The sequence below is a fragment of the Cryptomeria japonica genome, chromosome 7 (assembly GCF_030272615.1).
Source record: "Cryptomeria japonica chromosome 7, Sugi_1.0, whole genome shotgun sequence".
NCBI classification, from domain to species: Eukaryota; Viridiplantae; Streptophyta; class Pinopsida; order Cupressales; family Cupressaceae; genus Cryptomeria; species Cryptomeria japonica.
Window position 1 is genome coordinate 150,206,080 of NC_081411.1, and position 17,378 is coordinate 150,223,457.

The window sequence follows — 17,378 nt, forward strand, 5'->3', positions numbered from 1 at the left end:
GTTTTATTACAATGTCAATTTTCATCAACAAAAAATACCCCCAAAAAAAAATTTCTCGAGGGCTCCCGCCCCCGAACCCTTGCCCGAGGCTCGGCCCGGCCTTGGACCCTAGTGAGGATACATGCTGAGTGTACAATACTTTTCTGATCATTCGCCACATTTCAATAATCTCCCACTTGGAGACTGATCAAGCTCCACACCAAACAATCTCCAACTTGGAGATTGATACTACACGACACCACTGTACATGCAGCATCTACTGGATAAAATACTAGGACTCGACTGGTATAAATTCCACAATTATCAATCAAGAAGACCAATAGAAACTGATGAAGAAATCAGCTTCTCTTGTAGAACTGTCTTTGTGAACATACTGGCAGGATTCTCACTTATGTGAATCTTCTCAAGCCGTAACTGACCCTCCTCCAAAATAGTCTGGATGAAGTGGTACCTGAGCTGAATGTGCTTTGTCCTTGAATGAAAAGCAGAGTTCTTCATAAGATGAATGGCACTTTGGCTATCAGTATACAATAGGCAATCCTCCTATGTCTGACCCAATTCATCTAGAAAACATTGTAACCAAATCATCTCCTTGCTGGCTTCTGTAGCAGCAACATACTCAGTTTTAGTGGTTGAAAGTGCAACAACCTTTTGCAGCCTAGAAACCCAACTGACTGCAGTTCCTCCTATAGTAAAAACATACCCTGTAGTACTCCTCTGTGAATCAATATCACCCGCCAGATCAGAGTCAACAAATCCACTCAGAGCAGCATTAGATCCTTTGAAACATAATGCCTTCGTAGTAGTTCCTTTCAAATACCAAAGAATCCATTTCACAATATTCCAATGTTCCATACCCAGATTACTCATAAACCTGCTCACAACTCCCACTGCATGTGCAATATCTGGCTTTGTGAATACCATTGCATACATCAGACTGCCAACAGCTAATGAATACAGGATGTTAGACATTTTATTAACCTCTTCCTATGCCTTTGGGTACATCTCCTTAGTCAATTTGAAATGACTAGCCAAAGGTGTACTAACTGCTTTTGCATTCTACATGTTAAATCTTTTCAACACCTTCTTTATATATTCACTTTGGGACAAATTCAAGGTTCTATTTTTCCTATCTCATGTAATCCTCATATCGAGAATTTGCCTAGCTGCACCCAAATCCTTCATAGCAAATGACCTGGCTAATTTTTGTTTAAGATCATTTATGTGTTCCATGTTAGAACTAGCAACAAGCATGTCATCAACATAAAGCAATAGGATAATATAACTGCCATTATCCAATCTCTTAAAATATATACAATGATCAGAATGACATCTATGATAACCGTGTCCAGCCATGAAACTATCAAATTTTAAATACCATTGTTAGGGTGCTTGCTTTAGGCCATACAAACTTTTCTTCAACCTGCACACCAAGTTCTCTTTTCCATTGACCTCATATCCCTGTGGTTGCAACATGTAAATTTCTTCCTCCAAATCTCCATGGAGAAAAGCTGTTTTGACATCTAATTGTTCAAGATGTAAATCATCTATAGCCACAATACTAAGTACAATTCTAATTGAAGTCATTTTTATAACTAGAGAAAATATTTCATCATAATCTATACCCTTTTTCTGTGCAAAACCTTTTACCACAAGTCTGGCCTTATATCTTTTCTGACCTCCTTCCTCCTTCTTCAACCGATAAACCTATTTGTTAGGCAAGGCTCTTTTTTCTGTAGGTAAAGGGATTAAGTCCCAAGTCTTATTTTTCATCAAGGAGTCTATCTCCTCTTTCATGCCTAGCTCCCACTGTCGTTTGACATCCACCTGCATTGCTTCTTCATATTCTTCTAGTTCACCAGAATCCATTAATAAAATAGAATACAAAGAAGAAGAAAATCTTTTAGGGGGTCTACTTGTCCTCGTAGAATGTCTAACACTTGCAGGAGTTTGTGGGACATTCTGTTGTTGCTGAGCATCAGGTACCTATGGCATTTCATTTTTAGGAATCTCATCCAACACCGCATATTCTTGTTTATCTTGTTCATGCTTCTTTTCCTGCATCTATTTTTTATACATAACCTTCTCATTGAACATAACATCTCTACTTCTAGTTATTTTCTTATTTTCAAAATCCCATAACCGATAGCCATATTCATCTATCCCATATCCAATGAAGGTACATTTCTGAGATTTAGCATCAAGCTTGGTTCTGTTTTCTTTATCAACATGGATAAAAGCTTCACAACCAAAAGTTTTTAGAAAAGAATAATTTACCTTTTTACCAGTCCATGCCTCCTCTAGAATACCACCATCCAAAGGAGTTGAAGGTCTTCTATTTATCAAATAGACAGCAGTATGTACAACATCTACCCAAAAATGTAAGGGCAATCCAGCATGCAATCTCATGCTCCTCGCGCATTCCATGATATTCCTATTCATTCTCTCTGACACACCATTTTCTTGTGGAGTTCCTAGAACTATCTTTTGCTTTCTAATCCCATTTAAGGAGCAGTAATCCTCAAATGCTTTGCTGCAATACTCACCTCCATTATCCAATTTGAGACACTTCAACTTTTTTCCTATCTCATTCTCAACCAAAGCTTTCTATTTCTTAAAAGTTTCAAAAACATCTAATTTTTGTTATAGGAAATATACCCATGTTTTTCTGGTTAAGTCATCAATAAAAATAACATAATAACAAGAGCCACCAAGAGATGATACCTGAGCCGATCCCCATACATCTGAATGTACAAGCTCTAACTTCTCACTCTTCTTCTCTTTCCCAACCTTGAGAAATCTAACTTTTTTCTGTTTACCATAAACACAGTTTTCACAGAACTCTAAATCAATCTTCTTTAGTCTTGGCACTAGATTTTTGGAGTGAAGGGTTTTCATCCCTTTCTCATTCATGTGCCCAAGCCTATGGTGCCACATTATCGAATCTGTTCTTGCAACATTTATTGTTGTTGTCCCTGCAATAACTTTATCTGTAGCAGCTAGGGTAGAGTAAGTGTTACCTATACACAGATATAATGTGCCTACCTTCGCACCTTTAGCTATTACTAATGATCCTTTAGTGACCTTCCACATACTATCTGAGAGGGTAACAATGCAACCTTCACTACCTAGTTGCCCTGCAGAAATTAAATTTCTTCTTAAATTAGGAACATGTCTTACCTCCTACAGAAACCAGTCATTTCCATTCTGCAACTTGATCTTTATCTTTCCTTTTCCAACAATTTGATAGGGCTCATCATCACCCAAATATATCTGTCCAAAATCACCTTGAACATAATCTAGAAAATATTTTCTATGGGGTGTAGCATGAAATGAAGCTTCAAAATCTATTACCCAGGAATCATTAACATTATCCAAACATAAGATTAAAGCATCTTGTAAAGTATTACTTGCAATATTAGCTTCCTTACTGTCATTTTCAGTTTTTTCTCCTTTTTTGTTTTTTCGAGACCAACAATCTTTCTTGAGATGACCAGGCTTTCTGCGATACCAGCAATTTTTCTTTCCTCTAGATTGAGAGCGTCCTTTCTTTGACTTCCCTCATGACTTCTCATTCCAAGGGTCTTTTCCTCTTTCCTTTGATCTTCCTCTGTTCTCCACATTCAAAACACTACCCGATGATGTTGGAGTCTCACCTGTGCTTTTCCTTCACATTTCCTCGCTTAGGATAACACCAATAATATCATCAAATACCAAAGTATTTTTACCAGAGACAAAGTTACTTACAGCCATAACCAAGCTATTCTAGCTTTCTGACAAAGAACATAAAATCAAGAGAGCCCTAAACTCTTTTGCAAAGTTAATTTTTACCAAAGATAATTGACTGGTAATTGTATTAAATTCATTTAAGTTCTCCGCTACAGATCCTCCCTCACTTATTTTCAAATTAAACAAATGCTTCATAAGAAATACCTTATTTGAAGCCAAGGGTTTCTCATACAACTTAGCCAATGTTGTCATTAAATCTACAACCATTTTTGTTTCTGTTATATTGAATGCTACAGACGGTGCAAGGCACAATCGAATGGATCTCAGTGCCTTTCTATCTAAAATGTCTCACTCTTCATCTGACATTGTGGTCGATTTCTTTGCCTTTCCTTCCAATGGTCGCCATAAATCCTTTTGATACAGATAATCTTCCATCTGCATTTTCCATAACTGATAATTCTGGCCATTAAACTTTTCGACCTTGAATTTGGAATTCTCCATTGCTCCCACTCAAATTTGAGAGTCCTGCCAATTTATAGAATACCTGGCTCTGATACCAATTGTTAGGGTTTCAAGCAGATCCTGAAGCAAATATGAACTAACAATTATATGTAGATTTAAATACAAAAGATAAAGGAATAAAACAAGACACAGATAATATAGAGATTTAACGTGGTTCACCTAGAATGGGTTACATCCACCATACACAGTCATCCAATCTTTCTTATTATCCAACAAAAATAGTACATCAACCTTACAATGCCTTAAGCATCCCAACCACTTATAACATGCATTTTTAGGGCAACAATCAAAGTCGACCTTTTTAGGGTTTTATTACAATGTCAGTTTTCATCAACAAAAAAAATCCCCCAAAATTTTTTTCTCGGGGGCTTCCACCCCTGAACCCCCGCTTTTCTCAGGGGTTGCCGCCCCCGAACCCCTGCCCAGGGCCAGGCCCGGCCCCGAAACCAGACGAGGATATGTGCTGAGTGTATAGTACTTTTCTAATTAGTCGCCACATTTCAACAGAAGAATGGGCATTACGTGAAGTACACAAGGATATCTGTAGAGCACATTCAAGTGGGCTCACATTAGCTAAAAAACTTTTGAGAACAAGATACTATTGGCCTAAAATGGAAGTAGATGCATATAACTACGTGAAGAAATGCATCCCTTGCCAGCAACATGGTGACAAGATTCACACACCATCACAAGAATTGCAACCATTTATTACACCATGGCCTTTTTTGCATTGGGGGATCGATCTCATTGGGAAAATCCACCCTCCATCTTCCAACAGACATAAATTCATTATCACTGTCACTGAGTATTTCACCAAGTGGGTAGAGGCTATCCCTCTCACTTTTACCACTGGTAAGCGGATATCCAAATTCATCCTAAACTATTTGATCTGCCGATATGGCATTCTCAAAGTCATTATCACAGATAATGGGAGACAATTTAAAAACCATCATGTCAAAGAACTCCTCCAAAAATTCAACATCCAACATCGCTTCTCTAGTCTATATTATCCCCAAGGCAATGGCCAAGCTGAGGCTTCTAAAAAAACCCTCATCAAAATCCTTAAAAAGATAGTCAATGAAGCTGGCCATGATTGGCACCTCCAACTCCACTGTACTTTGTGGGCATACCACACCTCCATTCGCACCCCCATAGGTGCCACCCTTTATTCCCTCGTCTTTGGCTCCGAAGTCATCCTTCCTGTTGCAATCAAGATCCCCTCTTTACGAGTATCATTACAAAACATTCTACTAGAGGAAGAATACATAATTGCCTGCTTACAAGAGCTAGAATTGTTAGATGAACGATGCCTCAAGGCCTTGAATCATCTCCGGGTATATCAGAACCACTTGCGTATGAATTATCACAAAAAGGTCAGAACCTGAGAATTCCAAGTTGGTGATCTTGTCCTCATGGAAAATTAGAAAAATCTGCAAGAAAGAGAAAAGAAAGGCAAGTTCAAGCCTAATTAGCTTGGACCATATGTGATCACAACAAATTATGGATCAAGAACTTGTCAGTTGGCTACTCCTGAAGGTGATCCTTTTGATGATCCAATGAATATCATGCACCTCAAAATATTTTATGCCTAATCCTTAGAAAGTCTTAAATTGACACACACAAAAAAAAAACTACAAGAAAAAGAAAGAAAAACAATTCGTCCACCAGTGAAAACCACTTTGTGGTGCTATGGACAAGTACCTTGGTGAAAACCTCCATGTAGGTCCCAAGGTAAATAACCGGATCCACTATCTATCAGGTCGACACTATAAATCACCCACCATCTAGTCCACCCATTCGCAACATTCCTTCTTTTTCGACTCCCAATAAAACATGCATATGATGATGAGTCTTCGACTGAGTCATGAACAAGGAGTATCTCAGCAAATTGAGCTTTTATGCTTCTATGTGAGCTTCAAGAAGTCTTGAGAACAATCCCAAATCTACTAGTCACTCTCCAAAACCATAGAATCACTTGCCTAAAATCTACAAGACCATGTTTCCCTAGGGATGATTCCTTCCCTCTCCTGGCAACCTAATCCTCCATCCTAGTCCTACTCTTGGCAAGAGGTATCAGCTGGTTATATTTGACTTGTTAAATTTTGTTGGATCTTTTCATTTAGACTTGCATCTTTTGCCCTATGACTGTAACTATTTATGACTACTTGTTTTTTCTCCATAGCCATGTATGTTACAATAGGCGCAGACTGGGGCATATTTTCATAGCAGGGCATGTTTTGGATCTCTCTTGTACAAACCGGCGACCTGGTATTAGCGTTCATCAACACTTACCTTCTCGTGTACAAGAGTTATCGATGTTTTTGAAGGTCTCCTTATACATACCCACAACTCTGTATTAGTGTTTCTTAACACTTGCATAGCTATGTGTAAGGAATTCCTGTTTATCTGAGAGTTAGTCCACACCTTAGGTTTCTCGTGGTATCCTAATTTCTATAATTAGCAGTGCAAGTCACCCAGGGCAATATCAAACTAGGTTGGCTCTCCACATTCGTTGTGCGCAAAATCTTACCATCAGTCCATCAAATCCTAAACTCAATAATCCTATAGAGTTCTCAATTTCTCCCACTTCCCATCTATTCCATATTCTTCTAGCTAAGATCATTGTGTCATTATTGGCATGTTCCCTCTTTTTTATTTTATTTACATCATGTAGAGTGCATTTCTTAGATAGTCATATTTTACACAAAACATTTACCACATAAGATTGCATCACATAAATAAAATCCATATAAAATTTCATTTAGACTGCATTATAATTCATTCACACATGAGTATTTATACATAAAGCATAAAAATCACTCAACCTGCATCCAAAAAAAACAATGTCCACAACACATCATAAATATACATATATAAGCATCCACTCTGCATCACAAAATAGGCTAGCATAGCACATCCATGATTACATCCATATATGAAATCATAAGAAAAACAAAAATAATCCATCACAATAAATGCTACACATCATCTGCCACTAATCAAATCATGTATATATATATATAAGGAGAAAAATGTGTCTATCATGATACAATGATCGCCCCGCAGGGTCAAAATATAATACACAAGTAATACAAGGAGCTAGCTCTCCCCTCCTATCTCTCCACCCCCCTCTACTATAGCACCTCCAATCGATCCTCCTGCTCCTCTTGCAGGTGGTCAAAAACCCACTGACCCCCTTGTTTGCTGACTTTGACTCCGTCGCTGACTCTGGGTCCTGTGAGATTGTGCACTCTCAGTATACGAGACTACTCGCTATCCTACAGGAACCACTCTGTGATATAACCCCCTATAATACTATGCCTCTCGAGTTGATCTATCTTCTCTCTCTCGCTGCTACAGACTATCAAAAAATATTTGTGCCAACCTAGCCGAAACTAATGTCTGTTGAGATGCATCCCTCTCTCCCGCAGTCGTGTCACATCTGCCTCTGCCCTCTGCACTCTAGCCTATAATCCCTGTAACTCAGCATCCTGTTGGCAAAGACAATCCTGCAGCTTTGCAATAGCTGTACCTATTTGAGCCTCCTCCAGCATCCTCTCTGCCTCCTCCCCCTCCACCCTGAAGGCATCCACCTCTATCCTGGTAGTATGCAAACTCTCTATCAGATTAGATATCTCCTGAGTCAACTATGCCACCTCTGCCTCTAGGCTCTCCCCTTGAGCCCTCTCTACCTGCAGCTCATCCTCAACAGAGTGAAGCCTCATTTGATAGTCATCCTGCTCTTGTTGTAATCGATCAAAATCAGCTTGTGACGGTCCTCCCCTCTCCCTACCTGTGTCTTAGGAATATCCATGGGCACACCCTCTCCCTCTCCAACTGTAGCCTCCCCTCTCTCGCCTACTGCGGCCTCTGCAACCTCTCCCATTGAGGCATCCTCTCCATCCCCTCCCTCCTCCTCTGGACCCCTCTGCCACACAACTCAGACTCTCCTCTGCTCTCTGCCCACACCGCATCTTGCCCAAACTACAACTCTCTCTCCTTGGCCATCATCCTCCCCACCCACCACCTGATCCACCCCCGACTCTAACTCCTCATCATCCAAAACTCCTGAAATAGTAAGCCACATTCGCAAGTGCCCCTCCCATCAGCTCCAGTAACCACCTGTCATGCCTGGGTCCTCCCTTGCTCCCATCCGCTCATCCCAAACTATGTGAAAATCTCTTTGGAAGCTCATCCGCCCATCCAAGGGACTCGCTGTAGGTCCCCAATACCTCGCCTCCCATGTAATCTAGGGATACACTAGAATATCTCCCACAATGTCCTACACCTGCCCAACCTGTCGGGCCACCCTGAATGGAGCATAATACTCCATGATGTAGACTAACCTCCCAAAAATCTACATCTCAACCCCTTCCCAGTGAAGCTACCAATCATCCCTCCACCACTCACACCCCAAAAATGGCCTCCATGTGAACTATGCTAGCTCATCTAGAATCCTCCTCCAAAACCACATGGATGCCATCTGTGTGTAGTGCATCGGTCCTCTGTACCTATCCACAAATGGCTACCGTGGCCACCTGTCCTGAGCATCTAGTGGTCGAGTCACTACAAAATGCTCTCATGCCCATATGTGTAGGAGTGTCATCCCAACAAATAGACTAGCATACTCTCTGTAAGTCACCAGGTGCATGTCATGATAGAGCTAGGCTAGCATCATTGAGCCCCAAGCATACTGAACACCATCATGAATCATGAAATACATGCATCTACTCCACCCTAGAGGAAATTCATGTCCACCCAAACATGGAAGGATCCACCTACTCAAGAAGCCGCAAATCACCAAAAATAGTCGAGGAATCTACCGGATGGCCATCGCTTGGCCCAAGTGCATCTTGCTCCTATCTAGCATCGGTGGTGTCTCATACTTGCACACCTCCCTCAAATAAAAATTAGCTGCATCCAACTGATACTCGGGGATCACGCCATGAATGGGGATCTTCAAGATCCTCCAAACATCCAGCAAGGTCACTATCGCCTCTCCAGTCGGCAAATGAAAGGTGTTATACCGACTAACCCACCTCTCCACTAGCCCAGTCATCATAGCAGTATGCGCCCGAATCCTCGGCCATCTGCCTACATAATGCAACCCCAGCGAATGTAGAAACTCTGACTCATCACGGTCTAGCTCATGGTACAAGCTCATCGCGGCAGGCCAATACTCTCTCAAAGCTAGTGGTCCCCTCTCCACCTGCATCAAATCATTAATTTCATGTCTCAATGTCCCCTCTTGATCTACGGAACCAACCATACCCCTTTCACCCATTCCAAAATTCTAAACCAAAAAATTCCCCCCTCCCAGGCACACATGCTAATTCACGTAACGCTTGTGCCAAAACCGTGATGCATGCACCATTGTGTAGGCGCTCGCACCAACAAAGCCCCTTCCTCTCTTTCTTTCAGCTCCCAAACCCATCAACACGAGCGCCTTCGTAATCCCTTGGGCAGTCGCACTTTAGCGCAAGCACCTGTGTAATCCCTTGGGCGCCCGCGTCAAAGCGTGAGTGACCACGTTGATTCCTAGTTCCCCTACCTAAATCCTATTCTACTTGACCCCTCGGTGAGTGCCCGTGCTGATCACGAGTGCTAGCCTAGGGGTGCACACACTAAAACAACAATCAATGCAAGTGCCTCACCTTATCCCTATACCTATTTCTAGCCCTAAAACTTACTCAAAATTAAAATTTCCAAAAGAGGGATAGTCCTACTCAGTGGTGGTCCATAGCTCGTCGGTCAGTCGAATCGTCAGATCCTCTCAGCATGATGATCACGAGCTAGAATGTGGTCCATCTCTCCTTCTCCTCTTCTTCACTCTGAATAACTCTAAGGCTTGTGTGTAACAATGACCCCTCATTGGGTCCGTTGTGGCTTATATGGGCCCTCGTGAGGGCCCATTTTCCTCCATGGTCTTGCACCTCCTATTCTTCTTTCCAAATTCTTCATGATTGCTTCATATTTCTTCCTCATTTATCCCTTCTACCTCTTTCCTTTTCGAGAATTTTTCATCCTTTTTTCTGAAAAAAATCTCGAGGGGGCATAGACCTCCCATGCTTTATGTTGGGGCATCCTCTTCTTCTTCTATCTTCCACACACTGCTAAAATGTAGATGCTTAAAATAATTATTTTAGTTAATTTTAATTCCTCACATAATTAGTTCTGATTCCGATCATGTCTTATACATGATGAATCCTTCCTGAAACTAGACACTCTGATCATGTCTTATATAGGATGAATCCTTCCTGAAACTGGATGTTGTGATCAATCATGTCTTATATAGGTTGAATCCTTCCTGAAACCAAACACTCTGATCATATCTTATATATGATGAATCCTTCCTGAAACCAGACGTTGTGATCAATCATGTCTTATATAGGATGAATCCTTCCTGAAACCAGATGCTCTGATCATGGCTTATACAGGATGAATCCTTCCTAAAACCAAATGTTGTGAGCAATCATATCTTATACAAGATGAATCCTTCCTGAAACCAGGCGCTCTGATCATGTCTTATATAGGATGAATCCTTCCTAAAACCAGATGTTGTGATCAATTATGTCTTATACAGAATGACTCCTTCTTGAAACCACATGCTTTGATCATCTTTGTACTATACAGAATGACTCCTTCTTGAACCAGACTGAATCTAGAACTTATCAATCGAATCAAACAAGATTATTCTTTGAATCAACGCGTCATTACACCTCACTTCAAAGAGGGGCAAAATGTAGACACCTAAAAATAATTACTTTTAATTCCTCACATAATTATTTAATTAATTATGTTAATTCAAATTCTCCTCAATATTAATTAAATATAATTAATATTGTCACTATAGTATGTGACTGACTTATTTAATAAATCAATCCCTTTCTTTATTCTTCTAAAAGATTAAATCCTCACAAATCTTCCTCTTGGCTAATTAATTTCAATTAATTAGTTAACCTACATGATTCCTACAAATCATCTTCTTAATTCATCATTAACCTAATAAATTCTTCTAGAAACTCTCTAAACTCACTTAACCTTATGTAAAGCGGAAAAATCGCGGTCGAACCCTAGTTGGTCTCCCCTCTTCCAACTCCGAGGAGAGAGAAGGGAGGTTCGCTAGGATTCGATGGTTTTTCACTTAGGGGGGAGACTTTACATTCAAAAGAGGGGTTGAAACTCATAAGATCCAATCCCACACAATGTAAGATTGGATGCTAGATGAATTTCAAGGGTTCGGAAAGCAAGGCTACCCTCTTTTGTAAAGAATGTTGTTAGGGAAATTAAGCTAGGAATGCATAGAAAGTCATAAAGATTCGCTTATAAACTGAGTTTGGGTTATAGGATGAAGCTGCGGACCTGGAATTAGTATTAGAATGTCGATACAGCGTTGTCCTGCAAATTTGAGCAAAAGTTGTTGGGACGATGGCGCCCGACGCCACGGTCCTCCGAAAAATCCGCGAAATGAAGTGGGATCTGTTCATCTCTGCCCAAGGATTCCAGATCTTCAATCTCAGCCGCGTACCTGCAACCTACACACAGAAAAGCGAAGACGATTGGGGGGTTAGGGATTAGGGGTTTGCCTTTAGGTCAAACCCCGGTTTTGGAATTAACCAAGAAATGAGCAAGTGCTGTAAATGTAAATGACTGTAATGTAAAACAAGTACTAATACCTTGTCCTAAGGATGTTTGTATCCTTATGTGCGAAGGTTTAGATGTTGTATGTTGTTGTATGTTGTAGCATGAAGTAAGTGATCTCCTCTTCAATGGTTGAATCCTTGACTTGAATGCAACACTTAGCCTTGAATGGAGACTTGGAATGATCAATTGCTTGAATGCTTGAATGCTTGAGTATAGTTTCCACGTCATATCATCTTATCATCATCTCCTCCCAAATGAGAGAGAAAAATGTAGTTTATATACTTGTCAATTAGGGTTGATAGACTGATTTTTCCGACCTTAGGCCGACCAGGAAAGTATATTTCCAAATTGCAAACAAAAAGACCCGATACCACTTAGGAGACCGGGCCCAAAATAGGACCCAGGGACCAGGGCGCTGGGCACCATGGTCCTGGAGGACCAGGGCGCTGGGCGCTCTGGTCCCACCTCCCGGGGCAGCAGGGTGCAAGGAGGTTCAGGCCAGGGTGCATGAAAAATGCAGTTTTTGGTGTCGAAAACAGGTTTTGGGGTCTCCATTCAGGTTGCGTGTTGCGTCGCCATCGTGAAGACCGAAATGCAGTCGAAATTGCAAGTGTCGCAATTTTAGGACGCTACACCTTATTCTTCTAATTTTTAATTCCCTCCACTCATTGTCTCTCCTAATCAAATCCTCCTACAAATTCTAATCCCACCTATCATTTCCTCTAATCCCCCTGCTAATGAGTTGCTAGTGGCTAATCATCATGATTAGCCACAAAGTCAACCCCTTGTCCCTTCCATCCAACCACCAGCTTTTAATACTCTTTTCCTAGGTGAATGTGAGATTTTCAAAATCTCACAATCCTCTAGGCATCTCCTCTCCCAAGGAATTTTTAATTCCTTCTTATTCCTCTAGTCCCCATGATCATCCCTTTTTAGAGAATTTTTAATTCCTCTTCTCCATTCTTCAAGGAATGTTACATCCCTTGCTCCTCTCAAGGCACATTGGGATGTCTTCCCAATGCACCTTGCTCTTCTCAAGGTACCTTGGGAAGTCTTCCCAATACACCTTGAGGAGTGTGGAGGCGAGAAATGTCTTTAAGACATATCTTTTGGTCTCCACACCCTCTCTTGGACCTTGTGTGAGCTCACAAGCAATCCTAGCCCTTCATCTTGGATCCATCCCAACCATCCATTCTTCCTCTCCTCTTCCTATAAATTGAGGACTCCAAGTTCAGTAATCTTATGCTGCCCTTTTGAGCCTAGGAAATCATCTTAGCAACCTTATCATTTCCAAATCATATCTCATCCACATTTAACCATTTTATACATATCATCCTCCTAAAATCCATTTCATCTTGTGCACAACATTGGAGAGCCATCCACATCAAGCAAGCAAGAGGAGCACATCAAGTGGAGCATCATCAAGGGGTGCCTTCACTTCATCAAGCTCCATCCGAAGGAGAAGGTATAAGGTTTGTGAGGTATATGCATTTTTATTCTTGTTTTAAGCATTTTAAATTATATCTTTCAATTTCATATGATTATATGTTTGATTTGCATGCTTATTAACTAATCCACCTCACAAAGTCTTTTCCCCTATTCAATTATATTAGTAAACTTTCATATTTTTGTATATGACCCCTAGATTCGTTTGCCAAAGTATCTCTTAATGGCACAAATGGAAAAGTTATGTATAATCTTACAAAAAGCTAAGATTAGTTAGGTTCCCCAATTCACTTGGTATTTGTCCAAAGAAATTGCACTCGATCACCATCTTGTGGGTCATAGCAATTTACTAGTCATAAAAAAAGAGAACTCTGCAATTGAATGTTAGTGAGAAAAAATAAAATAAGAAATGTAAATATACTTTGAACTTTGTAGGTGTTATGCCGCTTGATTTTAAAGAAAAACTTACAGAATTTTCAAGGAGACCAAATTTCCTATACTATCTAGAAGCCTTCTGGTCAATTCCGTGTTGTAGGACAAATCCCTAAAATATTCATATAAACAAAAGGTAAAAAACAATAAAAATATAGATTCCTGTTTTGATATCTATAATTCTTTAATGTCTTCAAATTTCTATAATTCGTGTGATTATCTTTGTTGTTTCTAGATTTGATGGTTTATCACTTTTTATCAATGTTTTGGATCACACAGTGTGTGATCCATCTTTGCATTGAAAAAGAGTTACAAAAAATGTAAAATATAAATTTTCTGGATAAAATAGTCTTAATTATTTAACAATTTTATGTTTTGGATCATATTATATAACCTATCATCAATATAATCATCAAATTTTCACCATAGATTATGTATTATGTAGCATGATTTGAAACATTGAATTTTAAAATAATTCAAAAAATTATATAAAAAATTATTCTACAATATAGAAATATCATTGTTCTGTACAACTGGTATTTACAGTATTCATTCTATTTAGTATAGCATATGGTACTTACAAAGTTTGAAGTGCAGTCAGAGAACCAATTTCTTTTGAGAGAGATCCCTTCAGCCCCACACTTGATAATATTTTGTACAAGAACGAATTCATTCATAATAAAAGAAAGTTTTATGGGATTTCCCCCATTGAAAGCAAAAAACAAATAATAATTTTATAGAGTTCTTATGTAAAAGAGTAATGAAGATCTTATAGTGAGGTTATGCGGCCATTTGTGCAGGTCACCCCATCTCACTGGGAGTCACAGGGATCTGTGCCACTCTTCCAGCTTGTTGGCTCTGTATTTTCCCACAGCAATCGCATGACATTCAAGGGAGAAGCTGTATGTAAAACACAATACCCAAATTATAAGTCTGTGCAACTTTTATCAGAAGATAAAAAAACATGATGATCTTTTAGAGAGCTGACCATCGATGCTGTTTGTCACCCCTGTAACTCCAAAGCAGAGGGAAGCCATCCAAAGAAGAATCAAACATAACCCCCCAAGATATCTAGTCCTCATATCTTCTTTGAACTTAAGGTATGCCAGAAATAGTTACAGTTCAAATAGTATTACTGATTAATATTGAAGAAACAGAACACCCTGCAACTTCTGAGGCTTGCACCAGCAAAAAATATGCCTTATAGTCTCTAGTAAGTCTGGACGTTTAGTAGCTGCAATCTAAACCATTAAAAATTACTGAGCATGATAATAAACTATTTTATTTAGCATTTTAGATAGAAATTTCATTGAGATTAATATTTTTTAATTATTTTAGTTATTCAGTTAGTATCATTTGTTTTTAGTAAAATTTGATTGAATGAAATATAAGGTCAATAGAATAAAAAAAACAAATTAAATTGTAACAAAACTTTAAATAATTGGCATTATATTTTCTAATCAAGATTCGTATATCTTGACTTCGAAAATAACTGAAGTTTGAAGATAAATGTGGTTGACTTAGGGTTCACCTACCTACGAGGACTTTCATTCAATTGCTCTGAATTTATGGCTTGCCTTTGTGAATGATTCTAAAGTGAAGAATATTAGGATATAGGGGAAGAGCACCAATAGATAACATAGTTCCAATAACCGCCACTTTATTGTCATGTTGACCCCCCAATAGCCCTCATAGTGAAAACACCATTAATAAATTTGTTTTGTACCAATAGCCGATCATTTTTTATAATTTTTTGTTCATAATTGGCCCATTTGTGCACCACTATTGGGACATTTGTCAACAAGTACTAGTGATTTTGAGTTGACGGTTACTGGAATATCTTTAATTAGGTATCAGGCGACACTTTGAAATGTATACTTTTTGACCTTTGTGCGCATAACTTATTCCACAATGTGCATGATTACTACCTAGAAGCCAAATAAATAGCTATAAGCAATTAAGTCGCATTTGAAGACAACTAAAAAAAAATTTAAAAAAATTGATGTACCATTTGCTAGGGGTCAATAACACATGTTAGTTTGTAGTTGGGCTAGGTGTTTATGTTTATGTTTATGTCTATGTTTATGTTTGAGTCGCCGAGAGGTTCCCGTGGGGAAGTTGGTAGTTAGTGATGGTTGGCAACTTGGCCAACTGTTGAGTCTATATATGATTCAGATGGAACCTTGGCAAGGATGGTATTGTACTAGCATATTCTTGAGAATTCAATAAAGATATCATTCTTCTGGTATAGTTGTTTGTTGTTGTTACTTATGCTTTGATATATGAATGTTCAATTACATGAATAGTTGGTATGTGTGGGAAATCGTTGTTTTACTTGTGAGTTTATCACCTCACATTAAGGGCTAAACATTTTGGCATCATTGCCTGAATGAACCTGGAGATAACTATGGTGGTAGGTGGAAGGAATTAATGTGTCGGTCATTCAACCAGCAATTAGTTGTCATGGACAATGACACACACAAAGAAAGTACCACGGAAGAAGCACGAGAGGATCAATTGACGACAGACTTGGTAGAGTTGTGGGACGTGTCGGTCACGTAGTACGTGCAGAGGGAGGCTCAAGAGTGAGCCATCTTTGAAGGCATGGTATGTGGTGAACTCACTGTTAGCACTTTCATCTTTGACCTGCTCGGAAGTATTCCAAGGTTACTCGCCAGAAATATGATTGCACTTCAAGACCTAAGGGAGGAAACTGCACGGGAACTCTGTCGGCAACAAGTACTCCAATGGTACAAAGAGTGCAACCGTAGGGAGGAAGAGGAGAGGGAGACAAGCCAACACCATACCTTTGGCACTTAATGCCCCTACGGCCAAACAAAGACAAACGTACCACTACCACTGAAAGAGTAGATGAGGGAACTGTAGGAAGATCTCTCTGTATAAAAGAATAGGCCAAGCGGAGATGACGGCTAAGGGAGGTTGCTGACTCGAAGAGCCTTGAGAAATGTAGCAGAAGTTAGAGTGTGAGTCAGAGTCATAGGTGGGAGAGACAAAGGTCGTGTACCTTGAAGGAGTTGGCAGAGGTCACCAGAAACTTGCCACTTCCAAACATAATGGAGGAAGATCTCGTCGACCATGCCCCACACTCGACATCGAGTGAAGAAGACTTTGGAACCGAGTCACAGAGCAACTCGTCGGAGTATTCTGAACAAGGAGAGGAGGCGGTATGGGACCTACACGAAGAGGTCGCCAATATTTTTGAAGCAACATTATCTGACATTAGGAATTTGTCCTTATCAGAGGAAACCAAAATAAGAGGGTCAGATCTAGAAACCACGGGAAGGAGGGACTATAGGAGTGAGGGTGACCAAAGCCTTGCGGACAGGGGTCCAACCAGGTCAAGAGCGTACGATACCTTCCACACACATAATACCTTCCGGGCATATAGTAACTTCCAAGCACTACATAAAATCTTCCAGACAAAAACAATGGTACACACCTCAGAGAAATAAAAGCTTCCAAAATTCATGGGCGACGGTTTGAAGGATCTCGTATGACATTGTAAGACATACGTGACCATTTGGGAGGCAAATGGCAGAGACGACTAGGATTACTGGTTGAAGGCATTTCCAACCACTCTACGA

The 17,378-nt window shown here is 39.8% G+C and overlaps 1 pseudogene; it reads right to left on the bottom strand.

The window, feature by feature from the left end:
• The window catches only part of LOC131047215 (leucine-rich repeat receptor protein kinase HPCA1-like), a 31,130-nt pseudogene extending 16,684 nt beyond the window's left edge, over positions 1-14,446 (bottom strand).
• Between the last annotated feature and the right edge of the window lie 2,932 nt (positions 14,447-17,378).